This window comes from Oreochromis niloticus, unplaced genomic scaffold, assembly GCF_001858045.2.
Source record: "Oreochromis niloticus isolate F11D_XX unplaced genomic scaffold, O_niloticus_UMD_NMBU tig00007510_pilon, whole genome shotgun sequence".
Lineage (NCBI taxonomy): Eukaryota > Metazoa > Chordata > Actinopteri > Cichliformes > Cichlidae > Oreochromis > Oreochromis niloticus.
The window spans coordinates 421,288-449,063 of record NW_020328614.1 but is presented as its reverse complement, the minus strand read 5'-3'; the positions used below and the strand labels follow the sequence as shown (position 1 = coordinate 449,063).

The 27,776-nt window shown below is 41.5% G+C and overlaps 2 long non-coding RNA genes across 2 annotated transcripts in view; one reads left to right on the top strand and one right to left on the bottom strand.

Moving 5' to 3' along the window:
* Positions 1-27,776, top strand: part of LOC102079535 (uncharacterized) — a 39,254-nt gene that overhangs the window by 3,964 nt on the left and 7,514 nt on the right. Inside the window, exons 3-6 of the long non-coding RNA XR_003218293.1 lie at positions 22,911-22,952; positions 23,047-23,313; positions 23,390-23,632; positions 23,739-23,915. This is a non-coding gene — a long non-coding RNA (uncharacterized LOC102079535). The remainder of the gene's footprint in view (positions 1-22,910; positions 22,953-23,046; positions 23,314-23,389; positions 23,633-23,738; positions 23,916-27,776) is intronic.
* Positions 83-25,901, bottom strand: LOC109201525 (uncharacterized). The gene is made up of 3 exons (XR_002061588.2): positions 25,609-25,901; positions 20,497-20,501; positions 83-129 (listed from the first exon to the last, which is right to left on the bottom strand). It is a non-coding gene; the product is annotated as an uncharacterized LOC109201525 (long non-coding RNA).

The following is a 27,776-nucleotide window of genomic DNA, read 5'->3' as shown; positions in this document are numbered from 1 at the left end:
TGCGCTTGTTTTTTGCTTCACTTTCACTTTGCGATCGCGCAAACTGTGTATAGAGAGCAGCAGCACTGATTGGTAAGTTACAGATTAATTGTGCACCAATTCCTCTGACATCGTCTTATCACTCATTAGCTTACTTTTAAAACATGACAAGTGAAACAAGTGAAATCTCCCGCAGCAAGCTTAAACATGTGATACAGGTTGATTGCGCAGAGAATCGCTGATCATTATGCAAGTGCCTGTGTAAAAGCAGATGGATTTACACAGGTATTTTAGTTATGCAGAACCAAATGAAACGGGTCAGGGTGAAGAAGGGACAGCCAAAGAAAAGGTTACCACAAAACGGAAAAGATATGTGTTAGGATTCAGAGATTCTTTTATTGCTGCCATATACTCTGCCTTATGATAAATGCATTAATAACATGTTCTACAGTATTATTTTAACAGTAATATTGTTTACAGGGTTCATATTGCGTTGAATATGTTTGTCATCACAGTGACCTTTCTATTCACAGGTTGAGTTCAGTTTATACACATTGCATAACTGTGCTTGTTTAGAGTTGATGTTCTATCCAAGAGGGTTTTAAGCTTCACTGGTGAGAGTGTCCAGGTGATACATGTTGAGGGAAGATGAGAACATAGCAGGTTAATTGCATGCATGCTTACAATACACATATTAATCTAGTAGCAGGCCTGAGCGAAGGCCCAAGTGTCTTCTGCTTCTTATTTGAGACCTGCGCCAATTCAGTCTACTTAGTGATTGATGACGAGGGTCAATTATTAGCCCTTAGAGGCCCTGAAGCTTGAAGTTATTACCTTAAAAGGAAGGTGTTATCAAAAAGAGAAGTTATATGTTTGTTTATAGTTATTAAGATGTACATGATGTACTCTTGACTGTACACAATGTATTTTTGACCTGTATTGACGTGTATGTAGGGGCATGATCCTCTATGCTATAAAACCAGAACCCAGTGTATTTTTGTCAGAGCAAAACAGGCCATATGCTGATGGTTGTTCTCCTGTGTTAATAAAACTCATCGTTCGATTGCACTTTTCTGGAGCCTCCGTCGTTTGTTGTCTGATCTGCAGTTGATCGATCTCGCTTCATATGACAAATCAGACTATGAGGCAAAAACAAAAGTGCAGCTTTTTTGGTTTCATGGACAAAAGAATTTCTGTGGCTGGAATATGACAAGCTAAATAACATGATGTTCTGCCGGGTGTATCTTGAGTTTCCCTCGATTTCTGAGTCGACAAGCACCTTTGTTACTGGGACCAGTAATTTTAAGAAAGACCCCATTATAACCCATGAGAAATGCAAGAAATGCATTATTGCTCAGTCTGCAGTATCTTTCCCAGAACAGACACCAATTGCAAAGAAACTACTAAAAATAAACCAAGCACAGCAAGAAGTCCAGAAGAAACGCAGAAGAAAAAGCTGTTTAGAACAGCGTGATGTTGCAAAGAGTGAACTACCTTTGGCAAAATTTAGCAGTCTTTGCAAACAAAGCAAATGGCCTAGATCTTCCACTTACCTCTTACCCGTGACTCAGGATCTGACACAGACTGATTCATGTTCTACACAGTTCTTACAAGTTCATAGAAATTTCTGTTCAGTTAGAACCAAATATTTGAGTTGATGATTGTAATTTTTATACAGTTGTTGTAATTTGTGTTCTAACTATTTTTTAAAGTCAATCAAAAAATTGTCCTCTTTTTTTTCACGCTACTTAAATTTATTTTGGGCTACCAAAAACAGAGGAGTGTCTGCCCGAAGGGCTACCAGGGATTTTGAAATTTTGCGAGCCCTGGTAATAGTTCAGAGTAGGAGCCTTGAAGTTGTTGGCAAGTGGAGTTACGAGGCAAAGACCTCTTCTCTTTCCTCTTCCATTTTAACGGCAGCTTGCATTTACAGGAGTTGCATTACTGCCACCCCCTGGAGTTATCTTAGATCACATCTAACTCTTTAAATCCTCATAAATAATCCCGTATTTCTCAGAAACCGAAGAACCACTCCTTTCCCTTCATGACATCCTAGCCATCCAACCACCTTCTAAAACCTGAATTCCCCAGTGTTTCCCATTTCTACCCTCATCATTCTCCTATAGTTACCATGCCTCCTGCAGTTAATAAATACATGCTCAACTGTTTCCATAACACCACACCAATTACATAATCCTGTCGAATGTTTCCCCTTCCTTCAGATTTAGATAATGGTATCTGTACTAGACTTGTAATCAAGACAAGACCGAGACAAAAAAGTCTTTAAACTGCAGCCAGATGCTGCTTTGTTTACGGGTGTCAGGCATATATGTGTTTTTGTGATGCACTCGCGCAGCCCTCCTCACCGCTGTCTACTGTCTCACTCACTTACTGAGAGGACAGACACACGCTTCACTTGACTGTCGCGTCTCTCACCCTCTCTGCTTTTCACATAATGATATTGTTCTATATCCTTGCATGTGATTGGCCACAATATGGAGGGATTGAAGCATAGCTGAGCCACTGTGTGAGAGTTGAGCAGTGAAAGGAAATTAAATGAGGAGCCGGCTCTCGCTACAAAGCACTCTCTAAGCACGGCTCTTAGAGCTGATGCTTTTGAAATGACTGATAGGTTTATTAGGCTGTTTTCAGTTTTGTTCAAAAAAGAATGACTTCATATAGGATAAAAATATATATTACATCTGCAGGACACCTTAAACTAGTTTTTTAATTAAGCAGCAAGGCAGAACAAAGTCGGGGCTGTATCAAGACACAGGGATTAAACCCCAATTCAGCCAGATCCAGAACTGATCCGGAATTAAAACAGGACTACAACAGTTCAAAATCAGGAGTACTTAGGACTTAACCAAGACACAACCAGAATCAAAACTAGATGATAGTAGCACTAAAAATCATCATAGACCTGCACTACACTTATTTTTTAATTCTATCAAAGTACACTATTTAGATTCTGAAAAGTTTATATAATTATTTAGCCTTGTTGTGCAAACAAGCCTGCATAACTTAAGAAATATAGAATTTGAAAAATAACAAACCTAAAAAGAAACACTAGGTACGAGATACATGTTCTGATGAGTTTTGGCAAACAACTATTTGACTAACATGTGTGTCTCACCTGCTCTCCCTCTCTGCTCCTCTCTCTCTCTCTCTCTGTTCCTCTCTCCCTCTCTGTCCCTCTCTCTCCCTCTCTGCTCCTCTCTGTGCTGACAATCAAGCCAAACACCAAAATCATCAAATATACAGTTGAAACCAGATATTTATACTCTTCAGATAAAAACACAAACACTTTTTAAATTGTAACATCAAATCAGACTAAATGTTTAATTTTTTTAGAAAACATATTTGTTAAATTTAGGAGTAAAGACAGAAACTATCTGTATTTCTTAATTGTAAATTGCACCAAACTGTATTCAAAATTGAGCCACACTTATGGAGCTCCACAATTCTTTTCCTGGTGTTTTGGTTGACATCTCTTGATTTTCCCATTTCAAAGAAACAGGGGGCGTTTCTCAATATGCGTACTTGTGCGTACTTGCGTTCTCGTGTACTCGTTATACGTCATCAGTCGGAGACCAAGTACTGTTCCAATTCGAAGTACGCATCAAGCCGAGAACGCGAAAAAGTCCCGGATGTGTTCTCGATCCGCCCGTTTTATCGAGCATGCATCGGTGTGGACTTGGTACAGGTAAATATCCCAGAATGCATTTCGTCCAAAACTCAACAGCGGACTCCCGGCACATCGTTTTCAACCCCCCCCCCCCCGCTCGCGGTCGTCTCACTACTCAGGTTAAAGAAACCCCAGCAGCTGTCTATAGTATTGAGTGTCCACTAAAATACAAATAAAAGCGTTCTAACATCTCACCTGCTTGTTTTTATTAAGGTATGTACACGTATGTACATGTACACTATTTTTATTAATAGAGGTTTCACTACTGCGGTCAAAAATGATATATAAGTCACTTAGATCACTTCTAAATGTTAATGTTTGGTTTATTTCAGTGTTTTATTTGTTCCTGAGTAAACCGGTTTGGCTGTGATTACAGTTAAGCTTCATCACATGTTACTCACAGTTAAATTAGGAGGGGACGGCAGTAAAAACTCCGGACCTGTGACATCATCACGTACGCAGGTGTTCCAATTGTACAAATCGCGAGTCCGTGCTCGCGTTCTCGGCGAGTCCGTACTCACCGAGAACGCGAGTACGTACTCGCGTACTTGAGGATTGAGAAACGGCCAGGCTCTGTGTTTTGCCTTATATGCATCCACAGGTGTGCCACCAATTTACTCACATGGACTCTACTAACCTATCAGAAGCTTCTTCAGCTCAGAATGGAATCATCTGGAGTTTTCTTATTAATTAACAATAAACTTAGTGTATATGTACTCCTAAATTTGATGAAAGTGATTAAATTAGACAGTTCTGTATCTCTTTATTCTGACATTTAACTAATTCAAAAGATATTTCAATATTTATTTATCTAAAAAAAACAAGTTTACTCTAAATTGTAAAAATTGTTTTTATGTTTTTTCCCTAAAGTATATGTGTATCTGGTTTAAACTGTGAATATACTGCTGTGTATTGAAATTCCTCTTGTTTTGCATAGAAATATACTGAACAACATACAAAGCATAATATATAAAATAGCATTTACCTAAGTTTTTTTCTCTGAAAGAAGCCCCTTATGTCCATTGCTTTGTTCATCAGTACATAACTGAAACTGATTTAGAGAGTTTGTTTAGCCGTGGAGGGTAACAATTGAAAATATGAAATAAACACATGTAAGCTAAGACTCTAAAAAACCCAGCATTGTTGTTCGGATTTTCATTACGCCATTTGTTGATTCACTCGAAGAGCAAGTAACGTAATATGGGTCAAGTGATCCGTTTGATATCAATCTTTTGTGATACACCGTCATATTTACATTATTTGTACAGTACGAATGATTTGCTTTGGTACCTGGTCAAACTTAAGCTCTCCTCTGTCTGCAGCAAACTTGCAGGCAGCAGCTTCTCTCCCCTCGCTCACATGCGTGCTGTGCTCAGTCGCCTAGTGCCTGAGCTCAGATCATACCAGAATTAGTGGCAATTTACGACTGTGCGCTATGTGCTTCGAATATTGTGTGTAGTTTGTGTTTTATACAGTTGTCAGTCAGGCATCTAACTATGAAACAAATTACACTCCAAAAGACACCGGGCTTCGGAAAAAATGACCTGGACTTAAGCTCCGTAAGCCACACCCCAGCTCCGCCGATGGTCGACTCCAAATCTCCCAACCACTATGTCCATATGAGAAAGCAAGACCGAGGGATCTGAGACCAAGACAAGACCAAGACCAAAGTCTGTCCAGACCAAAACAAGACCAAGACCACGTAAAAGTGGTCTCAAGACCGGTCTCGAGACATCCAACTCTGTATCTGTACATCTACGTCTACTCATTTAATACAGTGGCTTGCAAAAGTATTCGGCCCCCTTGAACTTTTCCACATTTTGTCACATTACAGCCACAAACATGAATCAATTTTATTGGAATTCCACGTGAAAGACCAATACAAAGTGGTGTACACGTGAGAAGTGGAACGAAAATCATACATGATTCCAAACATTTTTAACAAATAAATAATTGAAAAGTGGGGTGTGCGTAATTATTCAGCCCCCTGAGTCAATACTTTGTAGAACCACCTTTTGCTGCAATTACAGCTGCCAGTCTTTTAGGGTATGTCTCTACCAGCTTTGCACATCTACAGACTGAAATCCTTGCACATTCTTCTTTGCAAAACAGCTCCAGCTCAGTCAGATTAGATGGACAGCGTTTGTGAACAGCAGTTTTCAGATCTTGCCACAGATTCTCGATTGGATTTAGATCTGGACTTTGACTGGGCCATTCTAACACATGGATATGTTTTGTTTTAAACCATTCCATTGTTGCCCTGGCTTTATGTTTAGGGTCGTTGTCCTGCTGGAAGGTGAACCTCCGCCCCAGTCTCGAGTCTTTTGCAGACTCCAAGAGGTTTTCTTCCAAGATTGCCCTGTATTTGGCTCCATCCATCTTCCCATCAACTCTGACCAGCTTCCCTGTCCCTGCTGAAGAGAAGCACCCCCAGAGCATGATGCTGCCACCACCATATTTGACAGTGGGGATGGTGTGTTCAGAGTGATGTGCAGTGTTAGTTTTCCGCCACACATAGCGTTTTGCATTTTGGCCAAAAAGTTCCATTTTGGTCTCATCTGACCAGAGCACCTTCTTCCACATGTTTGCTGTGTCCCCCACATGGCTTGTGGCAAACTGCAAACGGGACTTCTTATGGTTTTCTGTTAACAATGGCTTTCTTCCTGCCACTCTTCCATAAAGGCCAACTTTGTGCAGTGCACGACTAACAGTTGTCCTATGGACAGATTCCCCCACCTGAGCTGTAGATCTCTGCAGCTCGTCCAGAGTCACCATGGGCCTCTTGGCTGCATTTCTGATCAGCGCTCTCCTTGTTCGGCCTGTGAGTTTAGGTGGACGGCCTTGTCTTGGTAGGTTTACAGTTGTGCCATACTCCTTCCATTTCTGAATGATGGCTTGAACAGTGCTCTGTGGGATGTTCAAGGCTTGGGAAATCTTTTTGGAGCCTAAGCCTGCTTTAAATTTCTCAATAACTTTATCCCTGACCTGTCTGGTGTGTTCTTTGGACTTCATGGTGTTGTTGCTCCCAACATTCTCTAAGACAACCTATGAGGCCATCACAGGGCAATTGTGGAGGTGTTTTGCAAAGAAGAATGGGCAAGAATTTCAGTCTGTAGATGTGCAAAGCTGGTAGAGACATACCCTAAAAGACTGGCAGCTGTAATTGCAGCAAAAGGTGGTTCTACAAAGTATTGACTCAGGGGGCTGAATAATTACGCACGCACCACTCTTCAATTATTTATTTGTAAAAAATGTTTGGAATCATGTATGATTTTCGTTCCACTTCTCACGTGTACACCACTTTGTATTGGTCTTTCACGTGGAATTCCAATAAAATTGATTCATGTTTGTGGCTGTAATGTGACAAAATGTGGAAAAGTTCAAGGGGGCCGAATACTTTTGCAAGCCACTGTAACTTCTTTAGCCATCATAACTGCTCTTTCATTACCCATAGTGCCTATATAAGCTAGCGTCCACATTATTACTGAGCTTTTACCTTGTTCACACAGTCTATGGTGAGCAAACATGACTCCATACAGAATGTTCTGATGATTACTTGTATTCCCATTTTCAATGCTTAACACCACTGACAATGAATCACTGCATATTATTACTTTTGGACCTCTGCTGTCTTCCGTCCATTCTAAGGCCATCAATATGGCATATAGCTCTACTGCATATATACTCAAAGAGTTTGATGTTCTTTTCCCAATCTTGATATTTAATTCCAGAACTACCACTGCCAGTTGCTTCACTTTCTGCATCTTTTGATCCATCTGTGTACACATGCTAACAGCCACTGTACTTGCTCTCCAATCTACTATAAAACTCTTGACAAACATCTGTTGTGACTTCCCTGTTTTTGATATCGACTAATTTTCTATCCAATTTACTGAAATCCCATGTGCAAGTGGGCCTTAAAGGCCACACCACTGTCTGACTAAATTCTCTGTCATATACCTTAAATTCTCTCGCTCTATCATCCCCATCCAAAACTACTTTTGAACTCCTTCCCTCTTTCCCAACAATTTTGATGATTCTTGTTGTGACCTTTCAAATTAACCTAGTTAATAGTTCACCTTTAACTGCTACCTTCTAATATGCAGAGGCATTTCTCCTGCTTCCACTTGAAGAGCACATACTGGCGTTGTTGTAGCCACTGAAGCCACTTGATTGAATTAACATGACATAGATACTTTTGAGGGCATTAAAATTGGGTCCGATATCATATGCATTTTCTATGTCAAAGAACCCAGCCACTACCACGTCTTTATTAATCTGTGCCTTCCTAATTTCATCCTTCAGACCTAAAACCTGATCCATAACCGCTCTTCGCCTATGAAAGCCACTCTGATACGATGCTAACATGTTTCTTGACTCTAAGAAGTGAGCTAACCTCTCATTTACCATCATTTCCATCACTTTACTCATATGAGAGCAGAGTAAAGCAGAGTCAGAGCAATGGATCTGTAATTCCCAGGATCACTATGGTCTTTCCCAGGTTTCTTTACTGGTATAATTATTCCTTCTTTCCAACTACTTGTGACACACCCTACTTCCCACACCTAACATTAGCATTACTTCATCACTTAAATGCTTCAACATGATATAACATACCGCATCTTTCATACCTCATCTTTCCCTGGAGCGCTCTTCCTGGTTTTACCTGGGGACCTTTTCCTTATCTCTTTGGTAGTCTCTTTCTTGGGCGATTGTGGCTCAAGAGTTGGCAGTTCATCTTGTAATCGGAAGGTTGCGGGTTCGAGCCCTGGCTCGGACAGTCTTGGTCGTTGTGTCCTCGGGCCAGACACTTCACTCGTTGCCTACTGGTGGTGGTCAGAGGGTCCGGTGGCGCCAGTGTCCGGCAGCTTCGCCTCTGTCAGTGCGCCCCAGGGTGGCTGTGGCTACAATGTAGCTTGCCATCACCAGTGTGTGAATGTGTGGATGACTGAATGTGTAAAGCACTATACAAAAACAGGCCATTTACAATTCTTCCCTAACGCCTCATGATTCCTTCTTTTTGTCCACTCTCTTCCCTGTTTACCCTCATCTGATAAATTTCACCCACTGTGTATTTCTCAAAAAATACTTGCCAATAATTCCACCTTTTCCCCATCAGTTACCACTACTTGATTATTCTTATTAAGTATTGGGTAACTCCACTCTCTTCTTTCTCCCCCCATTTTCCGAATCATCCCACAGACTTCTCCCATGTGCATACTACTGCCAATTTGTGTTACAGAAAGCTCTCCAATATGTTCTCGTTGTTCTTCTTATTATACTCCTCACTTTTGCCTGTTCTTCAATTAAATGTTGAAAATTATGAGACCTTTTAACCAACTTAAATGCTCTATTCCTTTCTCTTACTACCAGCCTACACTCATCATTACACCATGGGACTGCACTCTCCCTGACGTTTTTGGGATGCTCTCCTCAGCAGCACTTAAAATACTTTGACTTGTCTCTTGACTCATCCTTTCAACACTCAAGTGATTTTGGACCTGTAACAGCTTCCTCTCACGTAGTCTACTAAGATCCCCCTATCTTACCTTCCCAAACACCCACTCCCCTCCTATCATTTCGGGTACCTGTACTTGACCTATCCTTATTCTACTAACTACCGTATAATGATCACTGCGAAAGGAATTACTCTTTACCTGCCACTCACATAGTGGAGCCAATGAACTAGATGCAAATTTTAAATCTAGCACCGATTCCTTACCAGATCTCATATCAATTCTTGTCTTTTTCTCATCATTCAAACAATTATTATCATCCTAAAATTCCTCAAATACTGTACCATTATAGTCCGTTCCATCACTCCCCCACAGTGAGTGATGTGCGTTAAAATCTCCACACCATATAATATTTCCTTTCATACCCATTTCTTCCACCTTACTTATTTCCAGCTTTTTACAAGGATTGTAGAAATTAATAACCATAATCACCTTCCTTCCCAACCAAACCTCAACCGCAACATACTCCAACTCCCCCTTCCTTACAATGTTCCAATATGGTATGCCTTTCTTAATCAATGTAAGACACCCCCCTCCATTCCCCTCTCCCCTATCATACCTAACTGCAATATATCCATACACCCTAAAGTCCACACAAGGCTTTAACCATGTTTCCTGAAGACAGACTATGTCAGGTTTTTGTTTGGTCATACACAAACTGCTTAATGTCTTGTCCATTTGCCAACAGACTCCTTGCATTCCACTGTAAGATTAGGATGTTTATAAGAAAAGTTAACCACCACACTATCCCTCCTGCCTCACCTGACTACTAAGTTCCCTCCTAACATCCTCCCACCTAATATTCTTTATGTCTAAACTATGACACGCTGCTTTAACAATAATCAACAACAACCATCTTTTTCTTCTCTTCCTCCATTTTCCTTTCTACCATCTCCTTTTCCAGCACTTGCACCCCCAAAAAGCAACACTATGCTCTCCTCCGCAACTACAACATTTTGGCTTAACTCCCACGTCACACTTTCCATCGTAAATAAAAAATAAATAAATTTTTTATTTATATAGCACCTTTCTAGACAGAATCACAAAGTGCTGCACATAAGATTAAAAGTCATAAAAAGAAAGAGAAAATAAAACAGGCAAATAATTAACCAAAAGCAATTTTAAAAAGGTAAGTTTTGAGTTGTTTTTTAAAAACAGCTACTGAGTCCACAGTTCTTAATGTTTGGGGGAGAGAGTTCCACAGTCTCGGGGCCACATTGGCAAAAGCTCTGTCACCCTTAGTCCTCCTCTTAGTATTTTTTATAGCAAGTAAGCCCAGATCAGATGACCTCAAAGACCTGCTAGGGACATAGGGCTGTAGCAGATCAAAGATGTAGGCTGGTGCCAGTCCGTGCACAGCTCTGTAGGTCAAGACCAGGATCTTAAAATCAACTCTAAATTTAACAGGAAGCCAGTGTAACTGAGATAACAATGGTGTCACATGCTAGTACTTGGAGGATTTTGTCAAAAGCCTCGCTGCAGCGTTTTGCACAACCTGCAGACGATCCAGAGAACCTTTGCTAAGACACATAAACAGCGAATTACAATAATCCAACCGTGACGAAATAAATGCATGTATAGCAATCTCCAGTTCAGAACGAGATAAAATTGGGCTTAGCCTAGCCACATTTCTTAAATGATAAAAACAAGACCGAACCAGAGAATTGACATGCCCATCCAATGTGAGACTCAAGTCAAAGGTGACGCCTAAATTCCTGATAGAGGATTTAACATAGAGTGAGAGAGGACCAAGGGCTTTCACTATCTGCGATAGAAATCTATCAGGGGCGCATACGAGGACTTCGGTTTTCCCCTCGTTGAGTTGGAGGAAATTTGCAGCCATCCAACGTTTGATCAAATCTAAGCAGTCATTCAGCCGCTGAAGCTTAGATAAATCCTCGGGTATAAAAGAAATGTACAACTGAATATCATCAGCATAACAATGATAAGAAATATCCTCAAAAGAGCCCATTATATGCTGGAGGGGAAGAAGATAGATTAAAAACAATAAAGGCCCCAAAACTGACCCTTGAGGGACACCATAAGTAAGGGAGGTAGAGGATGACCTAAAATCGGAGACTGCCACAGAAAAGGATCGGTGATGGAGATAAGAGGAGAACCAGTCTAAAGCAGTTCCAGATACACCAACCCAATTTTTCAGCCTTTCAATGAGGATGTGATGGTCAACTGTGTCGAAAGCTGATGTGAGGTCCAACATGAGTAGAACAGAGCATTTTCCTGCATCATTATCCATCAAGATGTCACTTGAGACCCTAAGAAGAGCTGTCTCCGTGGAATGAAATTGACGAAAACCGGACTGAAACTTATCATAAAGGTTATGTTTATCTGGAGCTGCCATAAGTTGCTTAGCCACAACCTTTTCTAGAAGCTTGGCGATTAACGGTAATTTAGAAATAGGTCGGTAGCTGCTCCAAAGAGAGGGGTCAAGTTGAGGTTTTTTTTTAAAGTGGGAGAATAGCAGCGTTTTTACAATAAACTGGAACTATACCAGACGTCAGTGAAGAGTTGATTAAAGTGAGCACACATGAACCAATAGACTGGAAAACATTTTTGAATAATGATGCAGGTATAATGTCAAGTAAGCAGGAGGATGCTTTCACTGAATTCACTAATTTCACCAGCTCAGGTAGTGAAACCGGAGAGAAAGTATCCAAGATAATGGGCCGAGATGGGGTAGAGATTGAGATAACAGGTGCTGAGTATGTAAAACTCATTCTCACGTTATGAATTTTTGCCAGCAGAAAAGAGAGAAAATTTTCACAGTCCTCATTAGATGAAATAGGGGCCGCAGGTAGAACAGGAGTAACAATGTCACTAATGGTGTTGAATAGCACCTTAGGATTGCCTCTGCTCTTTGTAACCAAGTGTGAGAAATGGGCAGCCCTCGCATCTCTGATCACATTATTAAAAGAAGCTAAAAGGTCCTTAAGATAGAGGAGGTGAACATTTAGATGAGTTTTCCTCCACCTACGCTCCGCTTTACGACAATCACGTTTTAGACAACGAATACTGCCAAGGAGATTTGGAGGCAGAAACACTCCTCGTTTTAACCGGACAGATTTCGTCTAAAATAAAACGGCAATAATTATTAAAAAGACTGGTTGAGAAATCAACACCATTTTGAGGAGATAGCTGTAAGTTAAAGGCATCCACAAATTTCTCCACTGTGGAGGAGTTTAAGATGCGAGACTTAACCATCCGTCTAACAGGGGACAAAGGCTCATTAAAAGACAGGTTAAAAACAATAACATAGTGATCAGAAATAAAAATGTCCTCAGAGCAAATAAGATCAATATTTAAACCCAAAGTAAAAACAAGGTCCAGTGTGTGTCCTTTGCTGTGTGTAGGACCGGACACATGCTGAGCAAAATGAAAAGAATCCATAATGTTCATAAAGTCTCTGGCGAAAGGGTCGGAGTCATCATCAATGTGAATGTTGAAGTCCCCAACTATAAGCACCCTAGACAGCTTCATAGTAGTGGATAAGAAGTCGCTGAGCTCCGACAAAAATAACCTGTTATATCCAGGTGGGCGATACAACACAGCACAGAAAAAAGGATCCTTTTTACCAGTTTCGAGCAGCTGCAGCTCAAACGAGCGAAAAAATCCAGTTTTCACGGAGCGGCAGGAGAAACGGTCCTGGAAAGCCACGGCAAGCCCGCCACCCCGACCAGACAACCGAGGCTGGGTTATAAAACTATAGCCATCCGGGCAGAGTTCAATAAATGACGAGTAGTCTACATCCCGCTGCCAGGTCTCAGTCAGGAATAAAAGATCAAGTTTTTTAGATAATATAACATCATTCAACAAGAATGATTTATTAGAGCGAGATCGAGCGTTAAAAAGTGCCATAATCAGTGAGCTAGAAGCCTCATTATTTGCAGAGGCTCGAGTTAAGGGACGTAAATACACAGGGTTCGAGCTGTCACGCTCGTAGAATCCACTCACCGAGGGAAGAAAAAGCCAGCCCGCAGAAGAGTCTGGATAAACCCTCCTAAGGTGGCAAGGTCTCAAAGAGCCGGGCCCAGCGTATCCAAACAGGGCCGTGGAAAACAAGTTCCCCACCATGGAGCTTTTCTGGTCACAGGAGACAACACATGCTCAACGTCGCTTACCAGCCCAACCACGCCGTCAGTACATCCTGAGCTTCACCTGAATACCTCCTCTTCTCCCTCTCCTTCTCCGTGGTCTAGAGCAGGGGTCGGCAACCCGCGGCTCCGGAGCCGCATGCGGCTCTTTAGGCAAGGCAAGGCAAGGCAAATTTATTTATATAGCACAATTCAACAACAAGGTGATTCAAAGTGCTTTACAGAGACATTAAAAACAAAATAGATAAAAAGCATGATTTAAAATTGATTAAGACAAGCAAACAAACAAACAAACAAACAAACAAAACAGTAGATAAAATCAGTAGTTAAAATGTAAGTTTTGGAATTTAAGCTTAAAAGTGTGGATTTGGTGATTTATTCAAAAGCAGCAGAGAACAGGTGAGTCTTCAACCTGGATTTAAATAAACTAAGTGTTTCAGCTGATCTGAGGCTTTCTGGGAGTTTGTTCCAGATATATGGAGCATAAAAGCTGAATGCAGCTTCTCCGTGTCTGGTTCTGACTCTGGGAACTGATAAAAGACCGGATCCAGATGACCTGAGAGATCTGTAAGGTTCATACTGGGTCAGGAGGTCACTGATGTATTTTGGTCCTAAACCATTCAGAGCTTTATAGACTAGCATCAGAACTTTAAAGTCTATCCTCTGACAGACAGGCAGCCAGTGTAAAGACCTCAGAGCTGGACTGATGTGGTCCACTTTTTTGGTCTTAGTGAGAACTCGAGCAGCAGAGTTCTGAATGAGCTGTAGTTGTCTGACTGATTTTTTAGGTAGACCTGTAAAGATGCTGTTACAGTAATCAAGCCTACTGAAGATGAATGCATGGACTAGTTTTTCCAGGTCCTGTTGAGACATCAGATCTTTTATCCTTGAAATATTCTTGAGGTGATAGTAAGCTGATTTTGTTATTGTCTTAATGTGTTTTTCTAAGTTTAGGTCTGCATCCATCACTACACCCAAATTTCTCGCCTGGTTTGTGGTTTTTAGGTGTATAGATTGAAGTTCTCTGGTGACCTGTAATCGTTTTTCTTTGGCACCAAAGACTATTACTTCAGTTTTGTTTTTGTTTAGCTGGAGATAATTGTGGCACAGCCAGTCATTAATTTCCTCAATGCATTTACCAAGAGCCTGTACAGGGCCTCGGTCTCCTGGTGACATTGTGATATATATCTGTGTGTCATCTGCATAGCTGTGATAGTTTATTTTGTTGTTCTTTATAATCTGTGCCAGTGGGAGCATGTAAATGTTAAACAGAAGGGGTCCCAGGATGGAACCTTGGGGAACTCCGCATGTGATACTTGTCTGCTCAGATGTGAAGTTACCTATTGATACAAAGTATTTCCTGTTTTCTAAGTATGTTTTGAACCAGTTTAGTACAGTTCCTGAAAGACCTGCCCAGTTCTCCAGTCGTTTGAGTAATATGTTGTGGTCAACTGTGTCAAATGCTGCACTGAGATCCAGTAAAACTAAGACTGACATTTTTCCACTGTCTGTATTCAGACATATGTCATTAAACACTTTGGTCAGAGCGGTTTCAGTGCTGTGGTTCTGTCTAAAACCTGACTGGAAGGCATCATAGCAGTTATTCTGTGTTAAGAAGTAATTGAGCTGTTGAGAAACTGCTTTTTCAATGATCTTACTTAAAAATGGGAGATTTGAGATCGGCCTGTAGTTATTCATTTGTGTCTTGTCAAGATTGTCCTTTTTCAGTATAGGTTTAATTACAGCAGTTTTTAGTGGTTCTGGAAACACACCTGATATTAAAGAAAAGTTTACGATCTGTAACAGGTCTGACTCCAAAGTCTTTGAGACCTTTTTGAAAAAACTTGTTGGCAGGACATCTAAACAGCAAGAGGAGGAGTTCAGTTGACCTAAGATGTCCTCCAGGTCTTTGCTGTTAATAGGGTGAAACTGGTTCATGGTATTTAAACAGTTTTTTGGTGGACACAGTACATATCCTGGATCTGCTGTTGATGTACCAATTGCTTGTCTAATCTTTTGGATTTTTTCTGTGAAGAATTTGGCAAAGTCATTGCAGGCCATGGTCGAATGAAGTTCAGCTGCCACTGACACAGGAGGGTTTGTTAGCCTGTCAACTGTAGAAAATAAGACCCGAGCATTATGACTGTTTTTGGTGATGATGTCAGAGAAGTAGGACCTCCTTGCACTCCTCAGTTGTAAATTATAATTGTGAAGTTTCTCTTTATAGATGTCATAATGAACCTGGAGGTTTGTTTTTCTCCATCTGCGCTCAGCTTTCCTACACTCTCTTTTTTCATTTTTCACCAGTGTGGAGTTTCTCCATGGAGACTTCTTCCTTCCAGAGATAGCCTGGAAGGTCGTCTCGATGAGAACAGCTCCACTGTTACTTTGGTCCAACCAAGTTTCAGTTAAAAACATAAAATCAAGGCTGTGCTCGGTGATTAAATCATTAATTAAAAATGTTTTCCCAGCTAAAGATCTAATGTTTAATAAAGCCAACTTAAGTGTTTTAGAGGTATTATTTGCCCCCTCGTGTTTGGGAGCAGTCTGTGGCACACAAGGTATGTTTACTATATTTAAAGATCTTTTAGAGTGCAGCTCTCTGTGTTTTGACCAGGCCACATGTCTCCTTCTGTCACCTAAAAGTACAGAAATTTTAAAACCTTCTAATAAACAGGGTCCCAGCTTCTCCTGGGAAAAGTCACCACTGCCATAATCCTCACAGCCCGGACCCTCCACACATCACACATCAGACTGCGGAGACAGAGCATGAAGGTGATAAGGAGGAACTAAGGGGGGCGAGGCTGCGCAATGTAACTTCGATTGCTCTGTTGAGGGCGGGGCTCGATGGCGAACCTTTGGCTGCTCTGGTGGGGGGTTTATGGGGGACAAAAAGGGATTGGGCCGGGGGGTAGATCTGAGCCCAGCATTGACCCGCTCCATCATCTCCTCAGTGAATTTCAGGTGTGGGGAGGAGGGAGAAAGGGAGGGGGAGGAGGGTGAAGGCCTATCAGGGGTTTGGGGGACTGGGGGAGGTCGTGGTCCCTGGTCCTGGTCGTTGGTGTTGTTGAGAGAGTTGGAGGCAAATAGGGACCCCTCTTCTTGCCTCTGATGTCTCTCCTTTCTGAGGCTCTTCCCGGGTGGGGGCAGATGGAGCTCCTCCTCAAGGTTTCTGCTGGGCTTTGTCTGTTCTCGGAGTACTATTTGTTCCTCTTTATGAGATAACTCCTCGTTTATCTCAGCCTTGGCACCAAGCACAGATGGATGACGTATGGAATAAAACAGGTTGGAGGTGAACAGTTTCACCCCAGACTTGTTAAAATTAAATCCATTTGCTTTAAACAGATGCCTGCGTTCCCAAAAAATATTAAAGTTGTTGATAAAATGCACTGAGTGGTCAGTACATGCTGATATAAGCCATTTATTCAGTGCAAACAATCTGCTGAATCTCTCGTCTCCTCCTCTGACGGGCGGTACAGGTCCACTGATGAATACAGCTGCATTCAGAGAGTTTACAGTATTTAATAATCCAGTAAAGTCCCGTTTCAGAACCTCCGACTGTTGTTTGGACACATCGTTTGACCCTGTATGCAGAACAATGTTTGTCACAGTTGGATATTCATCTGCAATCTGAAGAATTCTCTCCTTCAGGTTGTTGACCATATCCTTAGGAAAGCAGAGGACTTTAGTGTTCTTACCACACATCCTTTGTACATCCTTTACGGCAGAGTCACCCAAAATCAGAGTTTCAGGCCTAGCCTTTAGCTTTCCCTGTGGCCTTTTACTTTTCAACAGATTTTCAGACCTTACTTCGCTACTTTTAGGTGGATGGTTGTCCGATATAGATCCAGGGTCCTTTGATAGTGGAGAAAATCTGTTGTGCAGTTTCACATTCAGTTGTTTTGGAGGTTTGTTGTTAACCTTCCTATTCACGGTTGTCCAGTCCTGTTTCCTCCCGTATACAGGAGGATTATACTGCGGCTCCGCGTGGTTTGGGAAAATAAATTAGAAGTATTTAGCTGAAGTGTATTTTATTTATGTTAGTTCTTTTTAACTCGTAGTTCTAAATTGGAAGATTATTGTGATATTGAAATATAAAAATAAAATTATATTCTATTATTTTTTCATCGCTCAAAATAAGCGTCACACTCGCGGAAGCCGGTATACCCGCCGAAACGCCGTGAATTTATCGAGACTTTCAACCCCAGATAGGCCAATTACGGATCTTCGGATCCACATTATGTCAGCAGCTGTTCTGCACCGTGAACTATGTTAAAGACAAACACCGTGAGTAAACTGACTTCGTACGAAGTCATGAGCATGCTTTTGAGCATCTCTTTATTGAGCACTTTTCACACACGGTTGCTGTACACATACAGCCGGCTGTAGCTTTTCAGCTCACAGCCCGACATACACCACCAACAACACAACAGCACAGATAGCGCAGACGTAAAGGCGGCGAGGCGTGATTGCGGGTGTCGCTCAGGTGCGTCCGCCTCCCCTGCAGCGGCGCTGCAAACCACGCCCCGCCGCACGCATTAACCAGGTAAAATACATATTTAGGCAGAATTTTCCAAATATCTATTTTTCATTTTTCAGCAGCATAGTGCTTTTTTCCAATTATTTTTTAAGAGTCAGGTCAAGGCTCCAACAGCCCAAAGGCGATATAAGGGTGGCGGCTGACAACAGTTTTTGTTTGCTACATGGATCATTTTAGTTCAGCTGGGTGTCTTTGCTTTTGTTATATTTCTTTAAGAGTTCAAAATGTGTTAATTACGTAAATATAATTTAATTTTCTCTGTAGCACTTCATGGATTTCATAAGCAACACACCTTAGTTGTTCACACAAAGCACAAAGGTAAAAAACAATATATACAGTGTTATCTTCATTTTAGATTTCAAAAAGTATTTGCAGCTCCCAGTGTTTTCTTTTGCGTGGAAACCGGGTCCAAGTGGCTCTTTGGGCGTAAAAGGTTGCAGACCCCTGGTCTAGAGGGACCACTGAAAACGCCTGACGAGGATCTAGCTAATGGAGGAGGAAGGAAAGTGCCAGAGGATGACGAGACATTGTGTGGCACCATAGAAGATCGGATGGATAGCAAAGCCAGGCGATCATACACCAGGGCAGCAAATACATCATTAAAACTGAGTGAGAACAGTAGAGCAGAAAAAAACAACGCAGCAGTAGTAGAGCGCAACACACTGCAACCGGCAGCGGCAGAGCCAAACACAGGCGCCATCATACCATCATACATGGTCCCCAGAGCATCAAGCACAGCTTCTCTTCCCTTTACACATCTTGGCATTATGTCCAAATTCCTGGCAATTAAAATATCTCAGTGGCTTGGGTACAAATTCCCTCACACTTAACCTTGCAAACCCATAGAAGACCTCCTTTGGTCTCACTACTCTCTCAGTCACCCTTAAATTGATAAGCAGACGAAAATGGTTGAATGTCCAGCTAATAATAATAATAACATAATTTTGATGTGGTAGCATGAGACGAATGTGCGGGTAACGCCTATAGAGTGCAAAACCTTAAAAACTGAAATTCTTCAGAAACATGCAATGTGTTCATTTTTCACCATTGAGGAATCAGCAATAAAACACTTTTTCCTTTGATTATTAGAGAACAACAGGCTATAAAACAGTACTAAAGTACAAAGTACTAAACTAAACAGTATACAAAGTTTTATATGAGAATGTGTGTTTTTTGTTAAAACTGATGGGGAAAATTATAGTTTATATTCAATTCTCCCTTCGTTGGTGCCCCAAGCTGGTCCTGGCCTCTCAGCACATCCGATCCTGGGGAGCAGCACCTACCAAGTGACATCTCCTACTCTACTATATGTGTAGTAGATGCTTTAACCCATTCTCCCACCTTTCACCTAATAGCCTGTTGTCCTGGTGAGTTTGAAAGCAACCCTGACTGAGAGTCCCAATGACCCACCATATCGTGGGGCTTAGTATCCCTTCATCTTGAAGCTTCTACACTGTTGTCATTTCTAACTAAACTCTGTCTGTACATCTAAATTCTTAAGCTGTTATTAACTATTATACCTAACAAAATCTCACTTCACAACTAAGCAGTCTGGCATGGTTCATATAAAATCACACCTCACAGGCTTAACATATTCCGTCCATTTAGGCTATATTCTGTAAAAGGTATCTGCACGTTAATAAAGAATGACAATTTTATAGATCTCTTGTACAGAATATATTCAGTCTTCCATCGTTGATTGTTTAGGCTTGAGCCATCTCCTTGTGAGGGCCATATTACTTGCAACCAGTAAGATATACAAAAGTCTTCTATCATTACAGTTCAGTTTATCCACTGGGACCACAATATTCTAATATCTTGATTACATGATGTAGTGGGTATTGGTGGCACTGCACTTAATTGGTTTAGGTCTTATTTGGCAGACAGAACTTTCTCTCTCAGCCTTCTCAGTTCTCAATCATCTTGTGCTTCTCTGTCATGCGGCGTCCCACAGGGCTCAATTTTAGTGCCACTGCTGTTTTTACTGTATTTATTGCCTCTCGGTTCCATCCTTAGAAGACATGGGATCTTTTTTCATTGTTATGCCAATGACTGCCAAATTTATTTGCCACTAAAGAAGGAGGATGGCATCACCATAAAACATCAACATCTCATCTGGGGCCGGGTTGTAGGGGGCAGCAGCCTAAGCAGAGAAGTCCAGACCTCCCTTTCCCTGGTCACCTCCTCCAGCTTGTCCAGGGAAACACCAATGGCGTTCCCAGGCCAGCGAAGGCCTCCTCCCAGTGGGACATGCCCAGAACACCTCATCCAGGAGGTGCCCAGGAGGCATCCTTGTCTGATGCCCAAAAACCTCAACTGCCTCCTTTTGATGTGGAGGAGCAGCGGCTCTACTCTGAGCCCCTCCCGGGTGGCCAAACTTCTCACCCTATCCCTAAGGGAGAGGCCAGCCACCCTTCGGAGGAAACTCATTTCTGCCACTTGTATCTGTGATCTCGTTCTCTTGGTCACTACCCACAGCTCGTGACCATAGGTGAGGGTAGGGACGTAGATCGACGGGAAATTACAAGCTTTGCTTTTACATTCAGCTCTCTCTTCACCACAACAGACCGGTACAGCGTCTGCCTCACTGAAGTGGCAGTACGAATCCGTCTGTCGATCTCTTGCTCCCTTCTCAGATCACTCATGAACAAGAACCCAAGATACTTAAACTCCTCCACTTGGGGCAAGAACTTGTCCCTGACCTTGAGTGGGCACTCCACCTTGTTCTGGCTGAGGAACCATGGCCGCAGATCTGGATGTGCTGATTCTCATTCCCACCGCTTCACACTCACGTAAAGCAGAGATGAGATTTTGAGACCAGAATAGAAAAGCGCTATATAACAATCAGTCCATTTACCATTCAAATCTCTGTTTTCTGCATTATTCTCTTGCTTATATTACATCAGACTACCATTTTTTACAGTGCTGTCAGTCGCTGTTGTTTTTTCTTTTCTAAAATTACCTGGAAAAATAAAGTGTCAATTCTGCTGTTCAATACCAAATAAATTTAAACTTTTTAAGATAATGCCAAATTGCAAAACCCTAAGTTTTAGTTAACCATGTCTCTAATCAAACCTCTGTAACTTTCCTCTGTTTCGCTTCAGCATGTTCAAATTTAGATTTGTGGTTTTTCCTTCCATTTTTCATCTATTGTAGAACATTTTTAAGGTTATCTGCTATAAAAAGCAGGGCCTGGAAAATTTCCTTCATGTTTTTCTGTTTTATCCTCTATAACAAAGTCATCTGATGTGATGATCACACCTCTGATGAAGTATCACAGTGTCAGCTTTCCTTTTAATAGATATAAAAATCTGGATATGTATTAATAAGTGATATTTTTGACCGAGCCTGTACCTTAAAAGGTACAGGGTCTGATTTCAGGTTCCTCTGACCTGCCTTACATAGTTTTCGTGTTCCAAAAGTGGTCTGGTAAACAAAAACAAAGTGATTAGTGAAGTCCCTCAGGATGACATTAACGCCTGGAAAACGTTCGGGGCATTGGTTAACCTAAACTGCATTACTAAACACTCAAATTGGCCCAGATGACTGTTGAAAGTGGTCTTCCACTCGTCCCCCTCTCTTATTCTAACTGGTAAGGGATGGGTCCAGGGACATTTTTATACAAAAGAGAGGAAAGTCAAAAGCCAGGAACAGATACTACGAATGAAATTACCATGAGAGAGCTGGGCAACACTGAAGAGAGTCGTGCAACAATCCAGAGATGAGAAACGCTGACCCGCCATCTGAAATAGTCACCAGAGAGCAAGGGTAATCAGCAGCAAGTGATGAATTGACTGCAGATGTGTTGGCTGGAGGCAGGAACACACAATGAGTTTCCCCTTGGTAGAGGAGAGAGAGAGCATAGAAAAACAAAAACCAAACAATGGAGTGTTTGAGCCCTGAGTGACGCAGAGAAGGCATGGGGACCACCACAACACACAACAGATATTGTTGACCTCATGGCAATTTAATGACCTCTGACCTTTAGTGACCTCTGCCCTCCTGTTACAGGTCAGCCATACTACTCACTTAAACGGGTGGTCACACAACAACTGCACAAAAAACACTATTTTTTCCCCATCTTCCTCAAACACGTCTCTGTTGCTGAAACACCAGCGAGCACTGAGTTAAAAAAAAAAAAAAACACACACATATATTTAACTCACCTGAAATCGCACATCCACACTTCCTCCGCTCACACATGCTCCTCTTCTGCCACTCATGCTTTCACTGCACTTCACACTGCCACACTCAGGGGTCCAGGGAAAGGTTCTCAGACAAGTCCGGGAATCTTTATACAAAGACAAGTGTTAATACGAGCCAGAAATATATAACGAGCAAAACTTCGATTTAGCCGAGGCTGCATGAACTCAGGTTGTTCAACGATCCAGCGATGAGACACTCTGAGCCACAAACCCTAAATACTGGCCGAGGAGACAGGACTAGTCAGAGCAGGTGCATGGGCCAAAGGGGGGAGCCCAATATTGACATCCACCCAGGCAAGGAGGAGACAGCGAGAAAAAAGAGAAGGAGAGAGAAAACAAAATCAATTCTGCAGCCCAACGTGAGTCAGCTGGAGAGACACGGGGACATTGATGCAAAGGTTATACTTCCTAGTTTTGTTATTTTTCACCTTATTTTAGTTTATTAAAACCAATAATTAGTTCACTATTCCCGTTTCTGAGTTGGGTCTTTCCTCTGCCAGCCACACAGCCACCATGGCAGAACTTTACCTCATTATGGACCCAGCAGACTCACATTGTCTCCTGAGGAAATGTTTGCCCAGCTTCAGGGTTGCTGTCAGAGCGTAGTTTATGCTAAAGACCTTTTCATCAGACACTTGCAAGTAATTTGTCTTGATGACTTCCTGTCGTCCACAACCTGTTCTGGGACGTTTCCCAACATGGAGTGATTGGCTCAAGATTTGGATGAACTGAGAGCAAACCTACATTTTGAACTGTTTCTGACCTTTAGTGACCTCTGACCTTTAGTGACCTCTAACCTTGTGACCTCTGACCTTTAATGACCTGTAACCTTGTGACCTCTGAGCTTTAGTGACCTCTGACCTCCTGTTGCAGGTGTGTGTGTGCTGCTGCTGTCTGCACCGACTGTTTCTGCAGGTGAGTTGATGGAAGTGAAAACAATCAGTGAGACTCCAACAAGAACACAAATACATTTACTGTGTGTGTGTGTGTGTGTGTGTGTGTGCTCCAGTGTCTCTGTCTGTCAGTCCAAACCTTCAGCAGTTCTTCAGTGGATCTTCTTCAGTGTATCTGAGTTGTGTTGATGATGGACAGACAGCTGATGGATGGACAGTGAAGAGGACCAGAGGAGGACTCACTGAGGACTGTGGAGCAGCTGCTTCAGAGTTTAGTAGGATTAACAGTTCCTTCTGTGTTTTCGGTCTCTCCACTGGTGGAAATTTCCTGTGTGTAAGCTCATCTGGACATCAGAGTGATGAAGTCTCCATCAGTGTCTCAGGTACAGACAGATGTTCCAGCTGTGTCTCTGTTTCTGTCTGTCTCTGTGTCACTCTGTTTGTGTCTCTGCTGGACAGATAAAGATGTGATCCTGGAGATTCCTGCACTTCCTGTCATGACAGGAAGTGATGTCACTTTGTACTGTACACCCAAAGAGGGAGAAAGACGAAAATCTTACTTCTTCAGAGATGATGTTAAACTTGGATCTGGACCTGAAGGAAAGTGGAATCTCTCTAAAGTCCAGCGGTCTGATGAAGGTCTCTACTCGTGTCATACTGATATTCATCCACGTTCTCCTCAGAGCAGACTGAGGGTCAGAGGTCAGGACAATGACATCACTTCCTGTTTATAGATACAAACCAGCCTGGTGACCTGATAATGAACTGACTGAACCATCTTCATCATCTTTCATCATCTCTCCTGCAGATCTCTCTCCTGTAGATCCTCCTCCCACCACAACTTCTCCTCTTCTTCTCACTACTTTCCCTCCCTCCTCTTCCTCTCCACACTCTTCCTCCTCCCTTCCTCTTTATCTCCTGTTCCTCCCTGCAGTCCTGGTCCTGGTCCTGGTTGGAGGTGTGGTTCTGTGGAGGAAACAGAGAGGTATGTCTCACCTGAACTAACCAGGTAAATTCATTCACCCGAAGTTCTCTGAGGGTGACAGTCAGACTTTACTCATGAGGATCTGATGATCTACTTTCCCTTTTCTATGTGAGATGATGCTCAGAGCTGCCAGCCTGTCTTCACTCTCCAGTTAGATGTTAAGCTTCTCTTATTCTGGAAGTGGGGATGTTTTTAATGTTCACAGTCAGCTGTAGTCAACTCTAAGACTTTAGAACAAGTCATATATCTTCACAATGATACAAACTAACAATCACGGTTGGTCTCTGATGAACTGCGTGTTGGTCAGGGTGACGTCTGTTTGCTGAGAGTTTCAAAACTACAAACAGTGAACTGAGGTGCTGCTCTTACCATTTTAGTCATCAGGCTGGATTAGGATTTTGTCCACTTGAACTAGCATATGCAGGGAGAGGATGACACGGTGTATGGTTTGGAGTTTCTTTGTGGGTTTTTATCTCCATTTCTGTATTTGAGTTTTATTCTATCAGTCACAATCTTTCTGTTTTTCTTGATGTCAATATTAGTATAAAAATGACATTAGTCTGTCCATCAGTCTTTATTTGTATTCTGCCTTAAAGTTCCTACTTCCTAGATTATTTTTGAGTTGGGTCTCTGTGTATCTTGATTATGCAGTAGTGATGTGTCGGTCACGAACGAAATGGCTCTTAGAGACTTATCTTTGACGTGAACGACGCGAGCCGGCTCCTTATTGCGAGCCGTGGTTGGGTTTTTTTCCTTCTCTCTCTCTCTCTCTCACTTTTTTTCCACTTCACTCCGCACGCGAGCCTTGTGCTTTGCGCTGGGCAGAGGGGGGAGGGGTGGTAGTTACACTCGCAGTAGCAGAGGAACAGAGCGGGAGGGAAAGAGAGAGAAAGAGAGCCAGGGACAACAACGTCACATTAGAAAGGTATAGTAATCATCCACAACTATTTTCAGTTGCAGATGATAAAGGATTCAGAAAGTTTATTCATGCAGGCCCATATGACAGAGAATATGCATGTTCTTTTCATATTTTAATTTATATTTAATTGTGTTGTGGTTTGCAGTGTTTTGTGTTGTTTCACTTTAAATTTGTTTAAAAGGAAAAAGCTGAAAATTGAAATAGTTAAAAGTTGAACTGTGACTAGTTGGTTTTTGTATTATATGATTTATTTATTACATTTTATGTGGAGTGAATAAATAAAAGTATATTTATGGTGGCCCCTAGAGACAAAACACGTAAAAACTCCAAAACACGTAAAAACTAAGAAGCATGTAAAAACTCCAAAACACGTACAAAAGACAACAGAAGTGCTCCAGGATGCTCGGCGCACTGTTGAGCTTTTGTTACCTAGTGGCTACACAAGCCAGCAAGTACCAACGACCAGATTTGGTGTGTGGTAATAACAGGTAAATGAACTTTTTTTTAAATTATTTGAATATATATGAGTGCTTGTGTATAAATACACAAACAATACACATATGCTTTCAATTGTGTAATTTAAGTGATCTAGGTAGCTCTGTTTTGGAAGAGCTACCTAGATCACCCACCTATGTTTTTAAGGATTCTGTTCCTGTTTATGATAGGAGGGAGATTATGAATTGCTTTAACAAGCACTTTATATCTTCTGGCTCTTTGTTTGACTCTCTGAACCCCAGTCTATGTAAAATCTGGCACAAACCTTCCAGTGTACACTGGTCAGCCATTTAACTTTGTTCCTTTCTCTGTGCAGGAGGTCTGTAAAGCTCTTAAACTGTTAGATCCTAGAAAATCTCCAGGGCCAGACTTACTAGATCCTTACTTCTTGAAACTGGCAGCTGATTTTGTGGCAGAGCCTCTCACAACACTTTTCAACCTCACACTGGATACGAATGAAATTCCCTCAGTATGGAAATCAGCTTTTGTTATTCCGCTATTAAAAGGGGGCGACCCAGCAGTGTTAACTAATTACAGACCAATATCTAATCTATCTGTGCTGGCCAAAGTTCTTGAAGCTCCTGTGTGTGAGCAGTTAAAGGAGTTTTTACACATCAATGCCATTTTATCTGAATATCAATCAGGCTTTAGGAAGAATCACAGTACTATCACAGCTGCTGGTGGTAAATGATATTACTATTACACTTGATAAAAAACAACACTGTGCATCCCTTTTTATTGATTTGTCAAAAGCATTTGACACTGTTGATCATTGTATTTTAAAACTTAGACTCTTCCAGTCAGGACTCTCTGAGAGAGCAGTGGCATGGTTCTCAAACTACCTCAGTAGCAGATCCCAGTGCATACAATCTGACGGTTTATGTTCTAACTTTGTTACAGTGCATAACCATAGGGTTCTGTATTAGGTCCACTTCTATTTATCATTTACGTAAACAATCTTAGTCTAAATGTGCCAGATGCAAACTTGCACGTCTATGCTGCTGATACTGTTATTTACAGCTGTGGTTCAACTCTTGTCCAAGCCATTGACTCCTTGCAGAAAGCCTTTTTTGCTGTCCAGCACTCATTACTTCAGCTTAAACTTGTTCTCAACGCAGACAAAACTAAGCTCATGCTGTTTTCTAAATCAAGGAATTTGGCCCAAATAATCCCATCGGTAACCACTCTTGAAGGTAATAAAATAGAGTTGGTTCACACCTATAAATATCTGGGAATCTTAATTGATGACTCGCTCACCTTCAAACCACATGTAGAGAATCTTGTGAAAAACCTGAAGTTAAAACTGAGATTTTATTTTCAAAATAAGTTGTGTTTCTCTTTTAATACAAAAAAGCAGCTTGTTGCTGCAAAATTTTTGCCTGTGCTGGTTTATGGTGATATTCTATATATGAATGCTTCTGCTCAATGTCTTCGAATGGTTGATTCTGTGTATCCTGCTTCTCTGAGGTTCATCACTAACCGTAATTTTCAGACTCACCATTGTGAGTTATACTCTCAGGTAGGATGGCCTGCTTTGGTAAGTCGGAGGAACTCTCATTTATACAGTTTTATACATAAGGCAATACTTGGGTTGGTGCCTTCTTATATATGTTCCCTGCTTGCTAATGAAACATGCTGGTCGGTATTCTCTTCGTCCGCATGGTTACTTGTTGCTTTCTGTTCCACTTGCTCGAACTGAACTTGGTAAAGAGCTTTTGTCCATTTAGCACCCTCGGCTTGGAACAAACTGCAGAACGAATGGAAAATGACTGAATTCATTTCATTAAGTGCTTTTAAATCTAAACTACGAATCCTTGAGGCCAAGTCCATAACATGCAACTGTTTCAATTAGATTGATTGTCATTTTAACTGACTTTTTATTTTAATTTTATTTTTTTATTAAATGTTATTGAATTTTATTTTATTTTATTTGTTTTCTTTCACTTATTGTTGCATGTGTGTTGTTGCTGCCTGTGTTTGAGTAATCTCTGTAACTGTGAGACACCTGCTGCTGCCTATCTTGGCCAGGTCTCCCTTGAAAAAGAGGTTTTTAATCTCAATGGGATCTTCCTGGTTAAATAAAGGTTAATAAATAAGTTCAGTTAACGCTAGGAATGTGTTTTGGAGTTTGTACGTGTTTTGGAGTTTGTACGAGCTTTGTCTCAAGGGGCCACCACATATATTTATATATAAACATATATAAATAAAACCACTTTTTTTACATTAGTAATTCTTTTTGTGCATAATTTTATATTATCGTTAATAATAAATTAATTAAAGCGACGAAAAACCTGAAGAGCCGTCTCTTTTTAGTGAGCCGAGCCGACAGAGACGGTTCTCTAAAAAGAGCCGGAAATCCCATCACTAATAACTAGCAGGCTGGTTATCAAACACTTTTAGTCCAGCTGTGATAAGGTCTCGGCGTGCCAGATATATAGCTAACTCAG